This window comes from Heteronotia binoei, chromosome 2 (assembly GCF_032191835.1).
Source record: "Heteronotia binoei isolate CCM8104 ecotype False Entrance Well chromosome 2, APGP_CSIRO_Hbin_v1, whole genome shotgun sequence".
Lineage (NCBI taxonomy): Eukaryota > Metazoa > Chordata > Lepidosauria > Squamata > Gekkonidae > Heteronotia > Heteronotia binoei.
In genome coordinates this window covers 198,695,507-198,709,743 of record NC_083224.1, presented here as the reverse complement: position 1 = coordinate 198,709,743, position 14,237 = coordinate 198,695,507, and positions in this window count along the sequence as shown.

The following is a 14,237-nucleotide window of genomic DNA, read 5'->3' as shown; positions in this document are numbered from 1 at the left end:
ATGCGCAGACAAGTAAGCAAGAATAAGAATCATATGCCATCCCCACCTTGTTTTTGGTGCCCATTAGGTGCCCGGCATTGTGGGAGGGTGACCGAAAAGATTCCAGGAAAGTTTTCCAGGAGATCTTGAGGAGGGTGCTCTATCATGTGCCTATTTCCAACCTTTGGCAGAGGACAGGGTGTCTTTATGGGGAGGGGTCTGGCAGCTGCTCCAGTGTACATGGTGAATCAATTAGCCATGTGACCCTGAAACTCATTGCCTTGCAGGCTCATAGCCTCGAGCAGTAACTGCAGGTGGCACTGTGGATGGGTCACCAGCAGTCTTGGAGCAGGACAGGAGAATGTAATTGGGATGAGATCATTATATGCCATGGGGGGGGGGGGGTGGCACACACACCTGCATTTGCAGACCCTATCAGAACAACGCATTCAGGATTGAGCCCAGCTTGTCACAGCTGGATGTATCTCTGTTTCACTTTCTTGCAGGTGGACATTCGACAGGAAGACATGTGGGTCTAGCAAACCCCATCCCCCCACCCATACACCAGGCTTGTTCTGTGGCCCCAGCCCTCATCTTGAAGAAGCCCTTCCACCTGCAATGCCATCCCACATCGATGCATGCTATAAAGGGACCCAGTCCTCTTCCCAGTGGATCCTGGCAGGAAATGAAAAGAGTGTTCACACCTCACTGTGCCTTGCAGTTCAATAAAGCAGTTCAATAAAGTTTGTGTTGTGCCTCAATTGTGTCTCTGTCTGTATGCTTTAGACCAGGGGTCCCCAACCCCCAGTCCATGGACCGGTACCGGTGGTCTGTTAGCAACCGGGCTGTGAGTTGTATAATTATTTCATTATAAATTACAATATAGTAATAATAAGACATTGGATTTATATGCAGTCCTTCACTCCGAATTTCAGAGTCCTAGACTGGCTCACAATCTCCTTTACCTTCCACCCCACAACAAACACCCTGTGAGGTGAGTGGGGCTGACAGAGCTCTCCCCAGAAGCTGCCCTTTCAAGGACAACTCTTCAAGAGCTATGGCTGACCCAAGGTCATTCCAGCAGCTGCAAGTGGAGGCGTGGGAAATCAAACACAGTTCTCACATATAAGAGTCTGCACACTCAACCACCACACCAAACTAATAAAGGGCACAATTGTATCATCCGAAATCATTGCATGCCCCACCCCCTCCAGTGTGTGGAAAAATTGTCTTCTGCCGTGGGCTTCAGCCAGTTTGGTGTGATGGTTAGAGCATGGGAGACCCAGATTCCATTCCTCACTTGCTCCAAGGCAGCCAGGTGGGTAGCTTTGGGTCAGATGTACACCCTCACCTAACCAACTTTACAGCATTGTGAGCATGAAACAGAAGAGAGGGGAATGATGTAAGCCAAAGAGGGGGGGGGGAATTAAGTGCTTCTGTCATCCAGGGGGAAGATATGCCGCAGCTAGACTTCATGTTTCCATTGGGGAGTGGAGTGGGGAGGGGGTTGAGCATTGGACATACTGGCATGCAGGAATGATACACGATCTACATGGTTTCTATCTCAATACATCACATCTCTACACACGAGAGACATTATGAATGCTGAATGGGTTTGGATGGACAGTCTCTGAGCACTGATTGCTCTGGAACAGGAATGAAAGCGGCCAGAGCAGAATGGCAGTCATTTCAGTCCAAGACCACCTCTGCTCCATCGAGGAGGGAACTGAGGGATCTGAGGGAGGTGCTGCATGCTCCCACACCTGAGGCCACCCCAGTGTCCAGCTCCACCACTGGCAGGGGCAGTGTGGGAGTGCCCTCAGCAGCAGACTGTTCGAACCCCTTACCCACTATCAGGTGCCTGGATCTGCTGACATGCCCCCTTTAAGCAGTGCCGGATTAAACCCTGTGGAGGCCCCTAGGCAGTCGAAATCTTGGGGGCTCCCTTGCAAGAAGTCTAAGTGCCGGACCCAATGCCCACAGCCCCCGCTGCAACCTGCAGCACCTTCTTAAAAGCCCCTTTTGCTAAGCTGCAGAGGTGAGGCAGAGAGAGGCAAACTTGGCAACAGTGCCAGCAGCAATCACACTAGGCAAGTTGGGCAAAGAGCAGCTCAGTTGCTGGCTGTGTGTGCAGGCTGGGAAGGCTGCAAGCAGGGGGGAATTGGGGGGAAACCAGCCCAGGCCCCTAAATGCCTGGGGGCCTTTAGGCCAGTGCCTACTTGGCTTAATTGTTAATCCAGGGGTGCAGTCAGACGTACCATTAAAAGCGGGTGTGTAGCGCTCAAATTTGAACCGCTGAATATTGATTCGATGCAGGGCCATTCAGATGAACATCCAAGAATGTGACTCATTCTGTTGTTGAGCGATCAGACATCCAATACTATCGCGCTCTTTTCTTGGAGCATGCGTGATCAGATGGTGATTTTTGGGAGGGGGGGGTCCATTGAACATGCGCCCAACTGTTTGGAGGTGGGAAATCAAACATTGCTTCAGAGGCGGGAGGGAAGGGGGGAAAGTTTTTGGTATTAATGTTGCCGATTCAAACCAAGGAACTGCCAGGAATTACTTTCCTAGAAATTGGCAGTGACAATGATATCTGGAAATCTTCCACATTGAAAAAAAAAGATTTTTTCCCCTGTTCTGAATAGTGGGATAACGTTTCCCCCACCTTCTGATCCTGTGTTGATTGGAGAAGCAGAAGCGTCACCTCAGATTCCTGTAGGGTGGCCAGATTGTCCCGCCCACCCGGGAAAGTCCCGCCCCTGCCCCCAAATTCCCACCTCATGGGTTGGCTAACCCGGGACCAATCAAATCCCAGGTTCGCCAAAATCCCGAGGAGGAGTTGGAGGAAGATCTGGAGTTGGAGGAGGCAGAAGCCCTGGTGGAGGCGCGGCAAGCTCGCTGGCGGCGCAGATATGTGCGCTGTGGGAGGAGCAGCGCCGGAGGCTGCGGGCGCTGGGCGGGCATGTGCCGGAGGCTTGGCCGGGCTGTGGCTCGCCCTCACTGCGGGAGCTGGCGGCAGGCCTGAAGGAGGGCTACCCGCAAGCGCAGCCGGAGGTGGCGGCAGCGGGGCGTGCGGGGCTCTTCGGCTGCAGCGCGTGCCGGGGCTTCCCGCTGGATCCGGTGGTGGCGTCGTGCGGCCACGCGTTCTGCCGGCACTGCCTGGTGCGCGGGGGGCGCTACTGCGGCATGTACCGCGTGCAGCTGGTGCGAAGGCCTCCTCCCGCCGCGGCCGTGCAGCTGAGCCGCCTGGCCGAGCGCTGCTTCCCGCGCCACTCTCGCAGGGCGCCCACCTGGCAGCGCCTCCGACGCCTCCTCGACCAGCGCCGATTCCCCAAAGCTGCCGAGGCCGCCACCCACGCCCTGCGAGACGGTAAGCCCCCCCTGAGGCAGGCAGGCAGGGAGGAAGGGGGCCAAAAGCGGGGAGGCGGCTGGCGGGAGGGGGCGGCCGGCCTTCCTTCCTTCCCTCCCTCCCTCCCTCCTTCCTTCCCTCCCTCCCTCCTTCCCTGATGTCACTTCCTGTTTCCGGCGGTGGCATGGTGTCACCGGAAGTGCCGTCACTGGAAGTGACATCACTTCCTGTTTGCGGCGGCGCGCGCTTCGCGCGCACACACACACATTCATTCCCCCCTCAAGGTGTCCCTGGCTGGCCTGCAGATATAATGGCCACCCTAGATTCCCAGATGATCTGGCAATGCACATGTCTGCTGGAGCTTTTTTAAAAAAAAAAAAAAAAAGTGTGGGGGGTGGTAAACATTCCAAGGGGCAGTATCGCACGTGAGCTGTCCAAACAGGAAAAAGCCGATCTTGTGCCGCTTTTTTGAAAAAGGGCCGGACTTTCTGCGCTGTCAAATTAATGCAGCATTGAGGCGCAGCAAGCCAGGATGACCCTGGATGACGCTCGATTGCCAGATGTGGATGTCTGAACAAACACATTTAATCCGTCAGCGAGACAGAGCTGTGTCGCCACTAATGGTACATCTGAACGCACCCCGGCTCTGCCTTTAAGTGAGTGGATGTCGTGCTGCTGAAAATGAGCAGGACTCCTGCAGCTCCTGAAGCCTGCCCCTCTTTGCCCCCTTGCCTGAGATGGACACTAGGCTCCACCCCTGTGCCACATGGCCCTTGATTGATTCTCCCAGCCTTGTCCACAAATGTCTCCCACTGACCACTGCAGTGCAGTTGCTATAGATGCTACCCAGATTACATACAAAAGCACTGCAAATGCACTGACTTTTGTCTGCTGGCCACTGCATAAATTATGTCCTTAGGGAATAGATTTGTGGCCACTCTAGTGATGTGGCGGCTGGCCACCACAGTGCCACTGTGGCTCAGGATTGCTCTGTAAATTATAGATAAATGGCATGGAAAGCTTACTGTCTTCCTACTAGTCACAAGTGCTGTGAACTGTCCACGTCTTTTTGGTTGATTTGTACAAGAAGGGAACCTACTATCTATCTAGTGGTCCACCTCGGCGCTTCTGTGGCTCACCTTCCATCTTTCTGCCTCAGCATCCAGACCATTCTGTGCTGGGTGAGGAACATATTTCACAAACCGATGCAGCAAAACAAGAAGCAGCAACCCACAGAGAGGCTAGACAAACATATTGGTCTTTGAAATAACTGTAACCAAGAAAGTCACTTTTAATTGCATCGGACCGTTTTCATGAAAATGTTTCTGTTAGAGTGCCCTAAAACAACTGCAGTAAGAGCTGGCAGATTCTCTTAAGAAGCAGTCCATGTCCAAAGCTGCCCTTGAAGTTACAACCTATTATTGTAATCACCTAGAAGAGGATAAACAGGAGCTTCAAAAGGAAATCGAAAAGGTAAAATATATGTCCCAGACACAGGCAGCCTCACAAGAAACTTTGGAATAAATAAAAGCTGCTAATAATGCTTTCCTGAAAAATCAACTGAAACACAGAAATGGTGATCTAGAATCTGAGTTGGCCAGGCTAGTCAGCAAGAAATTCTGGGCCAGTAATGGTCTTTCATTAACCTTTTCTTTGTTTTACTAATTCCTAAATGAATTGAGCATGAGATGTCATGTACCAGCTTAGTCAAGGGTTGTCTGTACGTTGTAGGAATAATCAGCTGTTTTGCAGGTTTCCAATTTGACTTGGTCCCTTTTGGTTTCCAAATCCAAATTAGCTCATTTTTCCACACAAAGTGGTCACGTTCCGTGTCAGCCTCTTTCTGCCTGGCTTTCTGTCTTTATGTCCTTTAATAACTCAGGGTGTGCCTTAATCTCTCCTCAGAATTTTTATTTATGTCTCCTTTTTTTCTTGGAACATTTCAGCAGTACTGACAGGTTTCTGAGTTTTGTGTCTTTCCTCTCCTCCTGCAATGTATCAGTTGTGTCTGGTGCTAAAATACCTAGGGACCTGTTTTCTGGTCCTGTTGGTTCACCTTGTAGTAACTCTTTGTGCATATTTGAATCCTTGCCTTTACTCTCGTTACATCTTTTCCTAATATTACTGGTATTTTCTGTTTTTTAATAACTGCAATAAGGAAGTATTTTTCTTTTCCCTTCCAGTCAATTTTCAGTGGTGCTAATGTTTTCTATATTAATCAAATCCTCCCTGGCCACTGTTACTGATGCTCCTGAGTCTAGAATGGCTCAGATATCTCTCCCATTTATTTGTACCACCTCTCTCAGTTCAATATCTTGTGCAAACTTATCAGTCTTTACTCCACACAGGTAAACTGTTTCTTCAGTATTTATGGGTAAGGGAGTGTTTTTACTGGATCTTTCAGGTGCATCTGTTGAGCTACTGGAGTCTCCATTCCAGACTGTTCCCCCTCAGTCTCTGAGCTAGCTCTAGTGACCCTCTGCACATGCTCAAAGTGTTGTCTGCTTGGGTTGGTTCTTTGGACATTTGTAAGTCAAATGCCCTTTCAGAACAATACCTATTGTCCATCTTTCCAGTATCCACTTTTGTTTCCTTCTATACTTTTATCCTGTCTTTTTGTAATTTCAACTCTTTCATGTGTTGCCCGCCCTCCTCTTGTCCTCTCATTTTAAAAGCTGGTTTATAAGGAAAGTCTCTCTTTTCATGGCACCCTCTATTAAGTATTAACTTTATCAACCGGATCAGCAGCCTGTTTAACATTCTCTGGAAGCTTATCTTTCACCAGAAACCTGATCTCTGAGAGAAATTGAAATAAAAATTGATCTAAAATTATTAGATCCCTTGTTTTCTCTTTAGAGTGATCAAAATAGTCTGCTAGTTTGGCACTAAAAATGACTTCTTCTGAGGCACTAAGCTTTAAAACTTCTTTCTCAAGAAATCAGCACTTAACTTGAATCTCTCATATACTGCCTCTTTTAATTCAGCCTAGACAATAGGCTTGTCTGAGGGAGATGTGTTGTAGGTCTCCGCCAATTCCCTTCTAATTAAACTGGGTAAATACTTCATATATTGTATCTCTGGTATTCCCCAGTTCTGAGCAGATCTTTCAAAAGGACAGGAAGATTTGTGGATCTTCTCCTAACACATATATCATGAAATCTTTTGGTATAAGTAGAGAAAAATCAACTCTGGGTTCAGGGTTTCCCTCCTTTTTATCCCTGTTCTCAAGTGTCTCTCTTTCTAATTGCTTCTGCTTCCAAAGTGGTGTGTCTTTCTATCGCTGAATCTCTGAGTTCAATTTATTTAGTTCTGTGTTCTGCTTCAACTTTCAACTTTTCCGTTTCTTTAATATTAAATTCTAGTTCCACTTTCCCATTTCAAACTCTCTCTGCTCTCTCAGAAACGAAATAGTCTGGATTGGTGTTATACATCCCTTCAGCCTTTTTCTCAGCTGTAGTTCTACTAGGCTCAACACTACTTTGTATCAGAATAACTCTCCACTCTTCCACACTTTTCCCCTCATGAGGTAAATTTAAGTCTTTGCACTTCTGAATCAGAACCTCATTTTTCAATCCTGGAAACTCTGCCATTTTTCTCTCTTTTAATTGCATTTCCTGCTAGTTTCTTCATGTATCTTTCCTTTATAACAGTTCTGTTTCCCTCATAAAATTTGATTGAACATTAAATCTCCTCAGCCATCTGTCTCAACAGAATGCCTTTCCTCTCACGATAGTATATCCCTATTTGAGACAAGCCCATCACCTCAGAATGTTTTGTCTCAGTTAGAATATTTTTTCTTCAGGATGTTTTATTCCCACCTAAAATATTTTCTCTTCCTGAGGCTACTCTCTTTTAGTTAAATGGTTACATATGGTGTGTCTTTAACTTTCTTGTTACTTCTCTCAGGGTATATAATGCTGCCCCCAGGAATTTAAACCAAATCTTATTAATTAACATTTTCCCCAGTATTGTTCCCAAGCTCTAAGGCTCCTTGGTTGGACTATGTGGCCGAGGATGAGACTCTTATATTTTAATAGCATAGAACTCCAGGTTAATATAAAGCAAAGTATAACTTTATTTGTACAAGAAGCGTATTGGTTTCAAGATGTTTTGTAACTTCTCCCTTAATAAAACAGTGTTTGTTAATAATTTCTGAGGTGTCACACTCTTTCACTTTACATTCACTCCTCTTTATCAGATTCTTTCTCCTCAGAATGTACTTTGTCCGAGTTTTAATATACATATTGCTCGGTTAACTCTTTCCCTTGCTTTTAATTCAGGTTTCGGTCAGCCGCTTTTCCCCACACTCGTTATTATCCAGGTTAATATAAAGCCAAATATAACTTTATTTGTACAAGAAGTGTATTGTTTTCAAGGCGTTTTGTAACTTCTCTCTTAATAAAGCAGTGTTTATTAATAACTTCTGAGGGGTCACACACTTTCACTTCACTTCTTTCTCCTCAGAATGTACTTTGTCCGGGTTTTAATATACATATTGCTCGGTTGACACTTTCCCTTGCTTTTAATTCAGGTTTCGGTCAGCTGCTTTCCCCCACACTCTTATTATACTTTGACAATATTAGGATTTAGCTCTCTCTAGTCGCTAATGTGCCTTCTATAAGTATTCTACTTTCTTCTCAGGAATCTTAATGCCACAATACTTTGCTGGGTGGTTTTGTCAGCCTCTGCAACTGACCACAACTGACTGTTAACTGCCAACTGACTTCTGCCTTCCCTCTCTCCACACACACTTCTTAGCTCCGCCCAGACACTCTGTCACCAACCAATCACTTCACTCGCTCATCCCCCTCTTTCACCAATCAATCAATCAATTCTTTATTACAGTCCAAGGACCGGCCAATTTGAAGCAAGTAGAAAAGCAGGTTTGTAAATGTACGTAAAAATAAGTTCTAAGTCAGTTACATTCCCTGAATCACACAGTTCCTTTTCCTATGAGCTAATGCACAGAATTTTGCCACCCATATCTGGCTATCCTTTAACAAGAACGTCTGCAATATTTCAAGACTGAGGTCAATATAGTCTTGCAAGGGTTTAAATTTAGAGAGTAATGGGATAAGTATTTGACATCTCTCATCCTGATAAGAGGGTACAGTGTAAAAGTATGTGTGTGATAGTCTCAATCGCATTACTCAAACAAGGGCAACAGCGCTGTTGGATAGGCAAAATGGAAAATCTACCGCTTAGATTTTTGGCAGAAGGAAAGACATTAAAGCGGGGTCTGTGCCTCGCTTGAGTAATGTCTGAAAGATAAGAGGATGGTGTAAAATTCAAATCCTTCCTCAGACTCTTGTAGCTTAAGGGGAGCAGTTCCTCATCATTTTGGGCTCCTCTGGATAACCAGAGTTTTTGCCTGTCAAACAGGGCTTCTGGATCTAGACCCCTCTTTCACCACCTGCCCATTCTTCTTCAACTTTGTTGCTGTTCAGTCACACAGTCAAGTCTGACTCTGCGATCCCATGGACAAAGTCACACCAGGCCCTCCTGTCTTCCACCATCCTCCAAAGTCTGCTCAAATTTGTGTTTGTTACATCAGTAACTCTGTCCAGCCATCTCCTCTTTTGCCGTCCCCTTCTCCTTTTGCCAGCATCAGGATCTTCTCCAGTGAGTGCTCCCTTCTCATTTGGTGGCCAAAGTATTTGAGCTTCAACTTCAGTATCTGACCTTCCAGGGAACAGTCAGGGTTGATTTCCTTTAGGACTGACTGATTGGATCTTCTTGCAGTCCAAGGGACTCTCAAGAGTCTTCTCCAGCACCCCTTCTCCGCCCTGAGCCTGCCTTGGTGGGGAGGGCGGGATATAAATAAAAGTTTATTATTATTATTATTATTATTATTATTATTATTATTATTATTATTATTATTATTATTATTATTATTATTATTATTATTATTATTATTATTATTATTATCAAAAGCATCTATTCTACTGAACTCGGCCTTCCTTATGGTCCAGCTCTCACAGCCATACATTACTACTGGAAATGCCATCTCTTTGACTATACGGACTTTTGTTGGCAGGGTGATGTTTCTACTTTTTATTATACTGCCCAGGTTCGCCATAGCTGTCCTCCCAAGGAGCAAACATCTTTTAATTTCATGGATACAGTCACCATCTGCAATGATCTTGGATCCCAGAGTAGTGAAGTCTATCACTACTTCCATGTCTTCCCCTTCTATTTGCCAAGGTGTGATGGGGCCGGATGCCATGATCTTAGTTTTTTTGATGTTGAGAACCTAAAGAACCTCTTGTTGAGGGTAAAAGAGGAGAGCACAAAAGTAGGCTTGAAACTCAACATTAAAAAAACCCCTAAGATCATGGCCACCAACTTACCAAACATTAAAAGAAAACTGCGCTTAAAACTTTAAATCAATACAAAAACACTTTGCACATGCTAGGGGGAGCAATCTAATGTGTTACATTTTATTGCATATCTAATTCTGCTGTGAGGAGCCCCGTGGTGCAGAGTGGTAAAGCTGCAGTACTGCAGTCCAAAGCTCTGCTCATGATCTGAGTTCAATCCCATGGAAGCTGGGTTCAGGTTGCCGGCTCAAGGTTGCCTCAGCCTTCCATCCTTCCAAGGTTGATAAAATGAGTCCCCAGCTTGCTGGGAGGGGGGGAAGTGTAGATGACTGGGGACGGCAATGGCAAACCACCCTGTAAAAAAGTCTGCCATGAAAAATGTCATGATGCGACATCACACCAGAGTCGGAAACGACTGGTGCTTGCACAGGGGACCACCCTTACCTTTTTAATTCTGCAGTAACATAAAATGATGTCAAGTGACCACGCGATCTAAATATGAATTCTGCTTCAGGTTAACTATGTCTTGTTTTAAGCAAGCAGGGAACCTGTGAGAATTGGAGAGGGTGGCTTTGCAGTTTCAGGTTCTCTCCTAAGACCACAAGCACCTTCTTGGTGAAAGTATGATGGCTTCACTTGCCATCTGCATCCCAATAAGGAAATGCGGCACATTTCTAGTTTGACTTCTGTCTTACAAGCAGGGGGTCATTTCCTGGGGGGGGGGAAAGGGTGCCGGAGCTCATTAGCACGACTCATTTGCATATGCCCCACCTGTCAGGCAATAAGGTTTCAAAACAACCAGACCTTGAATTGATACAAAGTTAGGCTTTATTTGATACTCCATATGTAGGAGAATGAAGAAATTGGGACTGATACAGTGTAACAGTACAAGGCATACTTAAGAGCTAGTTTGGTGTAATGGTTAAGTGTGCGGACTCTTATCTGGGAGAACCGGGTTTGATTTCCCACTCCTCCACTTGCCCCTGCTAGCATGGCCTTGGGTCAGCCATAGCTCTGGCAGAGGTTGTCCTTGAAAGGGCAGCTGCTGGGAGAGCCCTCTCCAGCCCCACCCACCTCACAGGGTGTCTGTTGTGGGGGAGGAAGGTAAAGGAGATTGTGAGCCGCTCTGAGACTCTTCGGAGTGGAGGGCGGGATATAAATCCAATATCTTCATCTACCTCACAGGGTGTCTGTTGTGGGGGAGGAAGGGAAAGGAGATTGTGAGCCGCTCTGAGACTCTTCGGAGTGGAGGGCGGGATATAAATCCAATATCTTCTTCTTCTTCTTCTTCTTCTTCGAAGGCTACATCAAAGATTTCTAAACAAAAGCCACAATTCTAAACATTGCTGAGCTGAGGTGTGAAGGTTCACACGGTCCCTCTCTCTTATCTTATTCCTACGGTTTGTCTTCCGGAGATGGCCAAGAGGCTCGTCCCTGGAGGCACTTTATCTTCAAAGGGGAACTCTTGCTTTTGTTATTATTAGGTGGGGAGAGAGAGGTTCACATCAAGCACTGGTAACAATCTACAACATTCTACTTTGATATGCAAGGTCTTTCTCATGGTTAGTAACAGCGGTTCAATATGGCAGCTCTTAAGCGAAGCATTTTATTTAAGGAAGAGTTAGATTGCCTGACACCACCACCACCACCCCTGACATCACCGGCAGGTGTACTAAATTATATCAGCTCAGCAGCCACCTTAAAATGCTTCTTGAATTCGAATTGTCGTAATAAAACCTTCCTCCCATCATACTTTTAAAAATTACTTTCTCCTCGGTGGCCACAGTGGCATGAGGAAGATTTCCATCTGTCTTAGGCTTCCCAATCCCCAGGTCCCAGAGAGGGATCCCCCGGTTTTACAGGCTACCCCCCTCCCCCAGCCAGCTGGCCGGTGGGGGAAGCCCCGCCCCCAGAGCCATCATGCACCTCCATGAACGATTCCCATAGGGAACCTTGCTTGTCACAACCTTGCTCCTGGCTCCACCCCCAAAGTCCCCAGATATTTCTTGAATTGGACTTGACAACCCTAATCTGTCAGCTTTATATGTTTTGGTTATTTTCCTCTCTTTTTTTTTTTTTTTAGAAAGTTTGTCAAATCTTAACAGTTCAGCAAAATTCTCCCAGGGGGTTTGAACAACGGAGCCCAGAAGCAAGCATTGGGAGGGGGTGTGTTTAAGAAAGAAAGAGCACGATGAATTTAGAGGTTCTGGAGCTCTGCTCCTGTGAGTTCCTGCCCAAAATGAGGCCTGCCCCAAACCGTGCCCTCCTCAGGATCCACCCCGCCCCCCAAATTTCCAGGTATTTCCCTTCCTGGAGCTGGCAGCCCAACTTCCTCCCCTTAGTAGGGTTACCAGCCTCCAGGTGGGGCCTGGAAATCTCCCATTTTTACAACTGATCTCCAGCTGGCAGAGATCAGCTCCCCTGGAGAAAATGGCTGTTTTAGGGCTGCCAATCCCCAAGGGGGTAGCGAAACTATAGGATCTTAGCGTACAGCTGTGTAAATAAAAAACTGTTAAGAGACACCATAAATTTTAAACAAGAAGACAGTATAATGTAGAGGTCTGTGGTGTTCGGACAAAGCTTGCACATAGAACTTCAACTAGACAAGAGCATGTAGCAAAAAGATATTTACAGAAGACAGTTCAAAAACAGTCTTTCCAATCACAAAGGAGTAACAATATTTCAGTATTTAGTTCAAAGAAATAAAGGAAGCCCTTCCAAAGATGTCTGTTCTAGATATCAAGACGTTTCTTCCCTCTTTCTTCAGTTTGGAGGCTTATTTATCACTGGAACCCAATCTTTACAACACATCCATAGAAGACCAACAAGGTTCAGAACATGTCTGTTAGATTTCCAGGTTCTCCATCCCAGGTGGGGGCAGGGGATCCCCCGGTTTGGAGGCCCTCCCCCCGCTTCAGGATCATCAGAAAGTGGTGGGGGGAGGGAAATGTCTGCTGGGCACGCCGTTATTCCCTATGGAGACTGATTCCCATAGGGTATAATGGAGAATTGATCCGTGGGTATCTGGGGCTCTGGGGGTGCTGTTTTTGAGGTGGAGGCACCACATTTTCAGCATAGCATCCAGTGCCTCTCCTCAAAACACCGTCCAAGTTTCAAAAAGATTGGACCAGGGAGTCCAATTCGATGAGCCCTAAAAGAAGGTGCTCCTATCCTTCATTATTTCCAATGGAGGGAAGGCATTTAAAAGGTGTGTGGTCCCTCTAAAGGTGATGACCAGAACTCCCTTTGGAGTTCAATTGTGCTTGTCACAACCTTGCTCCTGGCTCCACCCCTAAAGTTTCCTGGCTCCACCCTCAAAGTCCCCAGATATTTCTTGAATTGGACTTGGCAACTCTAGGCTGTTTCAGAGTGGACTCTATGGCATTGTACCCTGCTGAGGTCCCTCCTCTCCCCAAACCCCGCCCTCTCTCGGATCTACCCCCAAAGTCTCCAGGTATTTTCCAAAACAGACCAGGCAACCCTACCCCTTAGCCACAATTCCCTCTTCCTAGGAATTCATTGCCCCTGGAAGTGGTGGCGGCTTCAAGCATAGACAGCTTCAAGAGGGGGATGGATAAGCATATGGAGCAGAAGTCCATCAGTGGCTATTAGCCACAGTTTATCATTGGAACTCTCTGGGGCAGTGATGCTCTGTATTCTGGTGCCTGGGGGGGGCACAGTAGTAGGGCTTCTAGCCCCACTGGTGAACCTCTTGATGGCACGGGTTTGGGGGTTTTTTGGCCACTGTGTGACACACTGTGCTCATTCTCTGCTCTCAGAATTCCAGAAGCTCCCACAGACACTAGAACTGTAGGAGCAAGATCATGGTGTTCCTTTTGGAATCTGCTACTCTAAAAAAGCAGTATTCCTGTGTTTTGTGGTGAGGCTGGCCTGTATGTGTGCCACAGTTTCTGGTGGATACATCATTCTGCTCTGATGACTCCCAAGCATATTGTTGCACAGGAAGCCATGGAGAGGGGCATTGTTTTCTAAAACGCTGCTGACTCATAGCAGAATGCTGGGCAAAATGTTTCCTCTTCTCAGGGCCCTGCTGCCTCGCCCTTCCCTTGGGAAATGCAGATGCTTGTTCAGTGTCTCCTCTTGCAGAAAGTCCTGGTGACGGTTGATGTGTCAGTGATGGAGTAACCCATCTCTGAAGACTGCTGGGAAATACAGGGGACAGATATATCACAAGCCTTCATTGTGGGAGGGCTTCTGGTGTCCTGGCCCCACTGATGGACCTCCTGATGGCACTTGGGTTTTTTGGCCACTGTGTGACACAGAGTGTTAGACTGGATGGGCCATTGGCCTGATCCAACATGGCTTCTCTTATGTTCTTATGTCTGAAGCAGTGATGGTCTGCATTCTTGGTGCTTTGGGGGGGGCACAGTGGGAGGGCTTCTGGTGTCCTGGCTCCACTGATGGACCTCCTGATGGCACCTGGTTTTTTTGTCCACTGTGTGACACAGAGTGTTGGACTGGATGGACCATTGGCCTGATCCAACATGGCTTCTCTTATGTTCTTCTGTCTGGGGCAGTGATGCTCTGTATTCTTGGTGCTTGGGGAGGACACAGTGGGAGGGCTT